The sequence below is a fragment of the Rutidosis leptorrhynchoides genome, chromosome 11 (assembly GCF_046630445.1).
Source record: "Rutidosis leptorrhynchoides isolate AG116_Rl617_1_P2 chromosome 11, CSIRO_AGI_Rlap_v1, whole genome shotgun sequence".
NCBI lineage: Eukaryota > Viridiplantae > Streptophyta > Magnoliopsida > Asterales > Asteraceae > Rutidosis > Rutidosis leptorrhynchoides.
In genome coordinates this window covers 150,641,205-150,653,216 of record NC_092343.1, presented here as the reverse complement: position 1 = coordinate 150,653,216, position 12,012 = coordinate 150,641,205, and the positions used below count along the sequence as shown (strand labels likewise).

Here is a 12,012-nt window from a genome sequence, read left to right as displayed (position 1 = left end):
TTGAATAAAGAATTTTTCGATATGAAATGATTTTTCGGCTATCGGGTGGTATTCTAATTACATAGAATATCTATATATATAGCGCAAAAGATTTCGTAGATTACGGAGGAAATTACGGGATATGTCAGGCAAAGTTTACAGTAACAGATACGCTAAGATATGGATTAGCAGATACGCTAAGATATGAATTTTGTCTATACACTATTCATGCAATCAATGCAGTAAGACGTGTCTAGACTAAGAATGATAAGCAGGCAATTTCCGACAAAAATGATAAGCAAAACTTTTGACATGCAGACACGGTCGAAGTCCAGGCTCATTAATGCATCCTAACGACTATCAGTTAGACACACTAATGCAGACCTGATTCGCTAAGACCACCGCTCTGATACCAACTGAAAGGACTCGTTCATATACATTATAAACGATTCACAATAGTTGATTACATCGCGAGGTATTTTGACCTCTATATGATACATTTTACAAACATTGCATTCGTTTTTAAAAGACAAACTTTCTTTACAACGAAAGTTGACGGCATGCACACCATTTCATAATACATCCAACTATAATTGACATAATAATAATCTTGATGAACTCAATGACTCGAATGCAACGTCTTTCAAAATACACCATGAATGACTCCAAGTAATATCCTTAAAATGAGCTAATGCACAGCGGAAGATTTCTTTAATACCTGAGAATAAACATGCTTTAAAGTGTCAACCAAAAGGTTGGTGATTTCATAGGTTTATCATAACAATCATTTCAATATATTAATAGACTACAAGATTTCCGTTTATAAATATATGTACACTCGCAAGTGTATAAGAGTATTCTATAAATTGTAGGCACCCGGTAACAAGCCTTAACGTTCATGTTTTACCCTCTGAAGTACACCAGATCAGGTATGTTTAAAATAACCTCGAAGTACTAAAGCGTCCCATAGTCAGGATGGGGTTTGTCAGGCCCAATAGATCTATCTTTAGGATTCGCGCCTACCGTACATAGACAAGTAGTTTAATGTTACCAAGCTAAGGGTATATTTCTGGTTTAAACCCACGTAGAATTAGTTTTAGTACTTGTGCCTATTTCGTAAAACATTTATAAAAACAGCGCATGTATTCTCAGTCCTAAAAATATATATAAAAGGGAGCAAATGAAACTCACCATACTGTATTTCGTAGTAAAAATACATATAACGTCATTTAACAAGTGCAAGGTTGGCCTCGGATTCACGAACCTATATTAATTATATATATTTATATGTTGGTCAATATTTGTCTAACAATTTTTGGTCAAGTCATAGTGTACCACAATCCTAATGCTCGAGACTAATATGCAAAAGTCAACAAAAGTCAACTTGACCCAAAATGACTTCTAAAATTTATACGTGTTTATTATATAACTTAACTATAGTCGTTTTATATATTTAAATATATTTATTAGATTTTATAATAATAAAAGTCATTTATTAATAAAAATTTATAATAACGTTTATATATGATAAAATATACTTTTATATATCTTAAGTAGTAAAATTTATAAAGTTCACTTAATATCTTAAAACTATAGTGGTAAGTATTATTAATGTAATTATATTACGCGTTGTGAAAAATATATTTGTATCCCCTATTTATTTGATAAAATAATATTGATCATAATAATAATAAGTAAAAGTTGTATTATTTTGTAATAATAATTATTATTATTCTATAAAAAAAATAACAATATTTATATTTACTAAAAATGTTATTATGATAAAATGATAATACTAACATAATAGTAATAATGATATTTTATAATAACAATGATATTTCTATTAAAATAATAACGACGATAGTAATAATAATCATTTTAACAATAATACTAAAATTCAGTTGACTATAACTTCAAATCCGTTCATCGAAACCATTAGATATCTAAATGAAAAGTTTTTAATTTTTCGCTAGCTTTCCAATGACATGCATATCATATACCCTATCTCAGTAGCATATGTATCTAATTCAGGATTCAACAAATCTATCTAAGGACAATATCGAATGTACAAGCATGCATAATCTTATATACTCGAGCACTAGTCAGGGATACACTATTGATATATAAAAGTTAAGTTATGAGTGCTCACGTATCAATATTGAGATTCAATATTGCAGGAAAGTACGTAGACGCAACGGAGATGATAAACACTAGATTGACCTCACGAGCATACCCATGAACCATACCCATCACCTCCATAGCTATAACCCATAATTTCCTTAGCTTCGACTCATTCAAAAAACTATTTTGAAATCACTCGGACATCACTCCGTCGTAATATTTTATGTATACTAATAATATCTTGAAATAATACAGAGCAAATATATATATATATATATATATATATATATATATATATATATATATATATATATATATGTAAATCGATTGAGAGAGTTTAGATAAATATATTTTCAAGTTTCTTTGAAATAATGAAACCTATTGAATTCTATTTATAATAGATTTTTGAATTATTAAAGTAAATTATTAAAGTATGAATTATTAAAGTGAATTATTAAAGTATGAATTATTAAAGTGAATTATTAAAGTATGAATTATTAAAGTGAATTATTAAAGTATGAATTATTAAAGTGAATTATTAAAGTATGAATTATTAAAGTGAATTATTAAAGTATGAATTATTAAAGTTAAAGTAAAGTAAAAGTAAAGTAAAGGTAAAGTTAAAGTATAGTAAAAGTATAAAAACTATGTATGTATAATACGCGTATAAATATATATAATATTAATTTAAATTGTTATATATATTTAATAAAATAAAATATAAATATCGTTATATTTATTATACTGGTTAAGTAATGAGTTGTCAAAAGTGATTCTAGATATTTATAAAAGTTATATACGTTTTAATAATAAATTTCTTTTTAAACTGAAAACGTTTTTGTACGTTTGAAAATAGATTAATAGAATATTATGGAAACCAATTCTCCACTAGCTTTTGTCTAACTTTCTTAAATGACACTTTTTATTTTTATTTATAAATAACTTTACAAATTATTCCGAATATCGTTAAGAGAAATAGATTTCTCAAATCATAGTGGACCTCTCAACAGAGACTTGTAATCATAATTCAATGTTTCTGATAATTCAATCATTTAATATATTTTTTTAATTTCATCGATAATCATATTGAAATAAATACGTTCATATAAAGCATTATACTTTTAAATACTTTGTTGACATTTTCAATTTATAACATATACACATATACATACATATTCATATATGTTCATTTAATGGTTCGTGAATCATTGGAATTTGGTCGAGGTTTAAATGAATGTATAAACATAGTTTAAAATTCTTGAGATTTAACTTAACAAACATTGCTTATCGTGTCAGAATAATATAAAGATAAAGTTTAAATTTAGTCGGAAATTTCTGGGTCGTCACATGCATTTTGGTTGGAAGAAGTTCAATTCCTCGGTCACATAGTGAACAAAGAAGGTATCCAGGTAGACCCGGCAAAGATCAAAATCGTTGAAAAGTGGGAAACCCCAAAAACTCTGAAGCATATACGTTAATTTTTAGGATTGGCTGGTTACAACAGAAGATTCATCCAAGATTTCTCCAAAATAGCAAAACCCTTGACTGCATTAACGCATAAAGGGAAGAAATTTGAATGGAAGGATGAACAAGAGAAGGCGTTTCAATTATTGAAGAAAAAGCTAACTGCGGCACCTATATTGTCATTGCCTGAAGGGAATGATGATTTTGTGATTTATTGTGACGCATCAAAGCAAGGTCTCGGTTGTGTATTAATGCAACGAACGAAGGTGATTGCTTATGCGTCTAGACAATTGAAGATTCACGAGCAAAATTATACGACGCATGATTTGAAATTAGGCGCGGTTGTTTTTGCATTAAAGACTTAGAGTCACTACTTATATGGGGTCAAAAGTATTATATATACCGACCACAAAAGTCTTTAACATATATTTAATCAGAAACAACTGAATATGAGGCAGCGTAGGTGGATTGAATTGTTGAATGATTACGACTTTGAGATTCGTTACCACTCGGGGAAGGCAAATGTGGTAGCCGACGCCTTGAGCAGAAAGGACAGAGAACCCATTCGAGTAAAATCTATGAATATAATGATTCACACTAACCTTACTACTCAAATAAAGGAGGCACAACAAGGAGTTTTAAAAGAGGGAAATTTAAAGGATGAAATACCCAAAGGATCGGATAAGCATCTTAATATTCGGGAAGATGGAACCCGATATAGGGCTGAAAGAATTTGGGTACCAAAATTTGGAGATATGAGAGAAATGGTACTTAGAGAAGCTCATAAAACTAGATACTCAATACATCCTGGAATGGGGAAGATGTACAAGGATCTTAAGAAACATTTTTGGTGGCCAGGTATGAAAGCCGATATTGCTAAATATGTAGGAGAATGTTTGACGTGTTCTAAGGTCAAAGCTGAACATCAGAAACCATCAGGTCTACTACAACAACCTGAAATCCCGGAATGGAAATGGGAAAACATTACCATGGATTTCATTACTAAATTGCCAAGGACTGCAAGTGGTTATGAAACTATTTGGGTAATAGTTGATCGTCTCACCAAGTCAGCACACTTCCTACCAATAAGAGAAGATGACAAGATGGAGAAGTTAGCACGACTGTATTTGAAGGAATTCGCCTCCAGACATGGAATACCAATCTCTATTATCTCTGATAGGGATGGCAGATTTATTTCAAGATTCTGGCAGACATTACAGCAAGCATTAGGAACTCGTCTAGAAATGAGTACTGCCTATCATCCACAAACTGATGGACAGAGTGAAAGGACGATACAAACGCTTAAAGACATGCTACGAGCATGTGTTATTGATTTCGGAAACAGTTGGGATCGACATCTACCGTTAGCAGAATTTTCCTACAACAACAGCTATCATTCAAGCATTGAGATGGCACCGTTTGAAGCACTTTATGGTAGAAAGTGCAGGTCTCCGATTTGTTGGAGTGAAGTGGGGGATAGACAGATTACGGGTCCGGAGATAATACAAGAAACTACCGAGAAGATCATCCAAATTCAACAACGGTTGAAAACCGCCCAAAGTCGACAAAAGAGCTACGCCGACATTAAAAGAAAAGACATAGAATTTGAAATTGGAGAGATGGTCATGCTTAAGGTTGCACCTTGGAAAGGTGTTGTTCGATTTGGTAAACAAGGGAAATTAAATCCAAGGTATATTGGACCATTCAAGATTATTGATCGTGTCGGACCAGTAGCTTACCGACTTGAGTTACCTCAACAACTTGCGAATGTACATAACACTTTCCACGTCTCGAATTTGAAGAAATGTTTTGCTAAAGAAGATCTCACTATTTCGTTGGACGAAATCCAAATCAATGAAAAACTTCAATTCATTGAAGAACCCGTCGAAATAATGGATCGTGAGGTTAAGAGACTTAAACAAAACAAGATACCGATTGTTAAGGTTCGATGGAATGCTCGTAGAGGACCCGAGTTCACCTGTCAGCATGAAGATCAGATGAAGAAGAAATACCCGAATTTATTTCCATAAGATACGTCAACACCTCCAACTGCTTAAAATTTCGAGACGAAATTTATTTAACTGGTAGGTACTGTAGTGACCCGAACTTTTCCATGTTTATATATATATATATTAAATGAAATTTTTATTTACATGATTAAGTGTTTCCAACATGTTAAGCAATCAAACTTGTTAAGACTTGATTAATTGAAATAGGTTTCATATAGACAATTGACCACCCAAGTTGACCGGTGATTCACGAACGTTAAAACTTGTAAAAACTATATGATGACATATATATGGATATATATATATATAGTTAACATGATATTATAATAAGTAAACATATCATTAAGTATATTAACAATGAACTACATATGTAAAAGCAAGACTACTAACTTAATGATTTTGAAACGAGACATATATGTAACGATTATCGTTGTAACGACATTTAATGTATATATATATCATATTAAGAGATATTCATACATCATATTATCATGATAATATAATAATTTAAAATCTCATTTGATATTATAAACATTGGGTTAACAACATTTAACAAGATCGTTAACCTAAAGGTTTCAAAACAACACTTACATGTAACGACTAACGATGACTTAACGACTCAGTTAAAATGTAAATACATGTAGTGTTTTAATATGTATTCATACACTTTTGAAAGACTTCAAGACACTTATCAAAATACTTCTACTTAACAAAAATGCTTACAATTACATCCTCGTTCAGTTTCATCAACAATTCTACTCGTATGCACCCTTATTCGTACTCGTACAATACACAGCTTTTAGATGTATGTACTATTGGTATATACACTCCAATGATCAGCTCTTAGCAGCCCATGTGAGTCACCTAACATATGTGGGAACCATCATTTGGCAACTAGCATGAAATATCTCATAAAATTACAAAAATATGAGTAATCATTTATGACTTATTTACATGAAAACAAAATTACATATCCTTTATATCTAATCCATACACCAATGACCAAAAACACCTACAAACACTTTCATTCTTCAATTTTCTTCATCTAATTGATCTCTCTCAAGTTCTATCTTCAAGTTCTAAGTGTTCTTCATAAATTCTACAAGTTCTAGTTTCATAAAATCAAGAATACTTCCAAGTTTGCTAGCTTACTTCCAATCTTGTAGAGTGATCATCCAACCTCAAGAAATCTTTCTTATTTACAGTAAGATATCTTTCTAATATAAGGTAATACTCATATTCAAACTTTGATTCAATTTCTATAACTATAACAATCTTATTTCGAGTGGAAATCTTACTTGAACTTGTTTTTCGTGTCATGATTCTGCTTCAAGAACTTTCAAGCCATCCAAGGATCCTTTGAAGCTAGATCCATTTTTCTTATTTCCAGTAGCTTTATCCAGAAAACTTGAGGTAGTAATGATGTTCATAACATCATTCGATTCATACATATAAAGCTATCTTATTCGAAGGTTTAAACTTGTAATCACTAGAACATAGTTTAGTTAATTCTAAACTTGTTCGCAAACAAAAGTTAATCCTTCTAACTTGACTTTTAAAATCAACTAAACACATATTCTATATCCATATGATATGCTAACTTAATGATTTAAAACCTGGAAACAAGAAGAACACTGTAAAACCGGACATACGCCGTCGTAGTAACACCGCGGGCTGTTTTGGGTTAGTTAATTAAAAACTATGATAAACTTTGATTTAAAAGTTGTTCTTCTGGGAAAATGATTTTTCTTATGAACATGAAACTATATCAAAAAATCATGATTAAACTCAAAGTGGAAGTATGTTTTCTAAAATGGTCATCTAGACGTCGTTCTTTCGACTGAAATGACTACCTTTACAAAAATGACTTGTAACATATATTTCCGACTATAAACCTATACTTTTTCTGTTTAGATACATAAAATAGAGTTCAATATAAAACCATAGCAATTTGATTCACTCAAAACGGATTTAAAATGAAGAAGTTATGGGTAAAACAAGATTGGATAATTTTTCTTGTTGTAGCAACGTGAAAATTGGTAACAAATCTATATTAATCATATCCTAGCTAACTTATATTGTATTATACATGTATTCTAATATATTTTGTAATCCAAATGATACCATAGACACGTATGCAAATGTTTTGACATATCATATCGACCCATGTGTATATAGTATTTGGAACAACCATAGACACTCTATATGCAGTAATGTGGGAGTTAGCTATACAGGGTTGAGGTTGATTCCAAAAATATATATACTTTGAGTTGTGATCTAGCCTGAGACGTGTATACACTGGGTCGTGGATTGATTCAAGATAATATATATCAATTTTTTTCTGTACATCTAACGTTGGACAACTAGTTGTAGGTTACTAACGAGGACAGCTGACTTAATAAACTTAAAACATCAAAATGTATTAAAAGTGTTGTAAATATATTTTGAATATACTTTGATATATATTTACATATTTGTTATAGGTTCGTGAATCGACCAGTGGCCAAGTCTTACTTCCCGACGAAGTAAAAATCTGTGAAAGTGAGTTATAGTCCCACTTTTAAAATATAATATTTTTGGGATGAGAATGCATGCAGGTTTTATAAATGATTTACAAAATAGACACAAGTACGTGAAACTACATTCTATGGTTGAATTATCGAAATCGAATATGCCCCTTTTTATTAAGTCTGGTAATCTAAGAATTAGGGAACAGACACCCTAATTGACGCGAATCCTAAAGATAGATCTATTGGGCCTAACAAACCCCATCCAAAGTACCGGATGCTTTAGTACTTCGAAAGTTATATCATATCCGAAGGGTGTCCCGGAATGATGGGGATATTCTTATATATGCATCTTGTTAATGTCGGTTACCAGGTGTTCACCATATGAATGATTTTTATCTCTATGTATGGGATGCGTATTGAAATATGAAATCTTGTGGTCTATTGTTACGATTTGATATATATATATAGGTTAAACCTATAACTCACCAACATTTTTTTTGACGTTTAAAGCATGTTTATTCTCAGGTGAATACTAAGAGCTTCCGCTGTTGCATACTAAAATAAGGACAAGATTTGGAGTCCATGTTTGTATGATATTGTGTAAAAACTGCATTCAAGAAACATATGTCGATGTAATATATTTCTATTGTAAACCATTATGTAATGGTCGTGTGTAAACAGTATATTTTAGATTATCATTATTTGATAATCTACGTAATGCTTTTGAAACCTTTATTGATAAAATAAAGGTTATGGTTGTTTTAAAAATGAATGCAGTCTTTGAAAAACGTCTCATATAGAGGTCAAAACCTCGCAACGAAATCAATTAATATGGAACGTTTATAATCAATATGAACGGGACATTTTACTTGGTGTTCTTGTTTTTGTTGAAGTGCAGGTTAGTGTATGCAAACTCGGAGTTCGGGAGATCAAAATCTTAAGCCTTTAGACCCGGAAATCTAGAAATCCGCAAAAGCTAATCGAAAAGCTACAAGAATCTTAAAGGGCTCGACAGTGGATTCAGCATCCACTCAACCACAGTTAGAGTCACATCCGATTGTTCCACCAAACTCTCCTAAATCAGATTCCGATACTGAAGAGGAAGTTTTTGATCAACGAAACGAGATGGCTGAATGATAAAGAGGGGTAGATACCTACTACCAACCGGGTGATTATGAGGATCATTCACCCATTGTTTATCCTGCACCGGCAGGAGGAAACACACGATAATTTGAGGTCCGACCTCAACTCATTTCAATCTTGCCAACCTACCGAGGTATGGCCAACGAGGAACCATATGAACACATCACTGAGTTTAATGAGATATGTGCTACTCGTCAGGTAAATGGTTTCACTGATGATGAGGTATGTCTGCGATTATTTCCTTACTCACTTAAAGATAAGGCAAAATGATGGTTTCTCTCTTTACCCGCCCGGAGTATTAATACTTGAGCAGAAATGAAAAAACGATTTTTAAAGAAATTTTATCCCATAAGTAAAACTTCAGACATGCGTGCACAAATAAAATCTTTTAGACAATTACCGGGTGAATTATTTCATGAAGCGTACGAGCGTCTGAAGGAGTTACTTATGGCATGCCCACACCATGAGATACCAAAGTGGGAATTGGTTAAAGTTTTCTATGATAGTTTAGATTCCCAAAACAGACAATTTCTTTTGGCGGCTAGTGGTGGGGCGTTTTTAACTCGATCTAGTGAGGACGAATGGACGTTCTTTGAGCAGTTAAGCAAGGGTTCGAAAACCCAAGCTTCAGTTAATCGTAAGCAACCTAGTACCTCCTGGGTGAATCATGTTTCCGAATTGGGTGGTTCATCTAGGAATTTAAAGCAAGAATTAGATGATTTGAAAATGCTTATATTTAACAACCCAAACCAGGGTCTTGCTTGTAATGTTTTGCAGGTTCAGGAAGTTTGTGAGATTTGTGGAGATCCTTCTCACTTTGCATACGGATGTAGAAATGGGATTCCACCGGTAAATCAACAAATAGTGGAGGCACAAGTTAATGAGGTTCAGGGATGGAGATTTGATCCATACTCCAACACGTATAATCCGGGTTAGAGAAACCATCCTAATTTTAGTTGGAGCAATAACAATGCTCTAAATGCTAACCTAGGAAACCAACAAAGACCGCAAAACAACTTTCAAAACTAGGGTAACTTTCAGAACCAAGGAAACTATCAAAGAAACTATCAAAATCCTTATCCCAACAACTAAAACCAAAACCAAAACAATTATCAAAATCAAGGCCAAAACTAAAATCAAAATCAAAACAATGCTCCACCCAATCAACCATCTAGCTCGGATGCCAAGATGGAGGTGTTTATCTCCGAAATGCAGAAAATAGTGAAAGTGCAAAACAAGTCAATTGGTGCATTGGCTAAGGAGATTGGTAATGTAGCGGAATGTAAAGGAAATTGGGAGCCAGGTACAATTCCAAGTTACACGGTTCTAAATCCAAATCATAAGGACCAAGGAAGAGGACATGAAGTGAACATGGTGGGCACTTTAAGGAGTGGAAAGACATATGATGATGAGGTAAAAATGTCCAAGAAATCAGAAATCAAGTATGGTCCAGGTAAGTCTCCTATTTTAAATGATTTGATTAATGATGCTAATGAGGTTCCCGTAGATTTTGGGGTTGGGTTAAATGTGGAAAAACCGGTAGTTGAAAAGTTTGAGGAAATGGATATGACTAATACTATTTCATTCCCCGAGGCTTTGGAGTCCCCAAACCAATTTCCTTATGGGAAAAAGGGACCAAAAATAGATGATATGTGGGAGACCTTTAAACAAGTGAAAATCAATATTCCACTTATTGATGCAATCAAACAAATTCCAGCATATGCTAAATTTTTAAAGGATTTGTGTGTTCAAAAACGAAAACTAAATGCATCATTGCCTAAAAAGGTAAAATTAACTGAAAAAGTGAGTGCGGTCATTTCTGGTTCACTTCCACCGAAGTTTAACGACCCGGGGACACCATTAATTTCGGTTACGGTGGGTAATGTTAATGTCAAAAAGGCTTTATTGGATTTGGGGGCTAGTATTAACATACTTCCATCAAGTTTTATTGACCGGTACGAGTTGGGAACTTTAAAACAAACTGATATTCTCATCCAACTTGCAGACCAGTCAATGAGAACTCCAAGGGGTATGTTGGAAAATGTGATTGTGAAAGTGGAAGACTTTTATTACCCGGTAGATTTTATTGTTATGGACATTGAGACCACTTTTAGGGAAACCCAACCGATGATCATCCTTGGTCGTCCATTTTTGGCTACAATTAATGCTCTTATCAATTGTAGAACCGAGGTTATGGACATTTCTTTTGGTAATAAGAGATCAAGGATTAATATTTTTAATTCATTACATACACCGAATGTTCAGGATTGTTTTGTGTTGGATACTAACCATGAACAGGTTCAAAAGTATGCACCGGATGTGAAAGAGAAAGAGGATGTAAGGAAATTTAGTGAAGAGGGTATGACGAGTGAATTCATGGAATCTCAAATAAGAACTAATACAGAAATTTTGATGAGTCAACAAGAGTCGATCCAAAATCTTGAGCGCGAGTTGAAAAATCTGAGTCAATTTCTTGAAACCAAGTTGAATTCGTCTATTACCACCACTTGTTCATTGCCGGTGAAGGAAACCGTGATGGCAGTATCCACATTTGTTGGGGTAGATGAAAAAGTTTCTAAATGCGAAGAGGACGAATAATTGGTAACTCCGAAGACGATTGAGCATGTATCTAGTGATAACAAAATGGTGAATATGTGTGTTCAGAATGTGTCTGATGCTATACTTGAAAAATCTGAACAATACGATGGAAAGGTAGTCGAAGTAACGGGGGGAACCGTAGAAAAACTTGTTGAAAGGTTTGGAGGTCATAAGATCAACGTGAATAA

General features: G+C 32.9%; 1 non-coding gene across 1 annotated transcript; it reads right to left on the bottom strand.

The window, feature by feature from the left end:
* Positions 1-9,594: 9,594 nt before the first annotated feature.
* LOC139879013 (small nucleolar RNA R71) lies at positions 9,595-9,696 on the bottom strand. The gene has a single exon (XR_011769869.1). It is a non-coding gene; the product is annotated as a small nucleolar RNA R71 (small nucleolar RNA).
* Between the last annotated feature and the right edge of the window lie 2,316 nt (positions 9,697-12,012).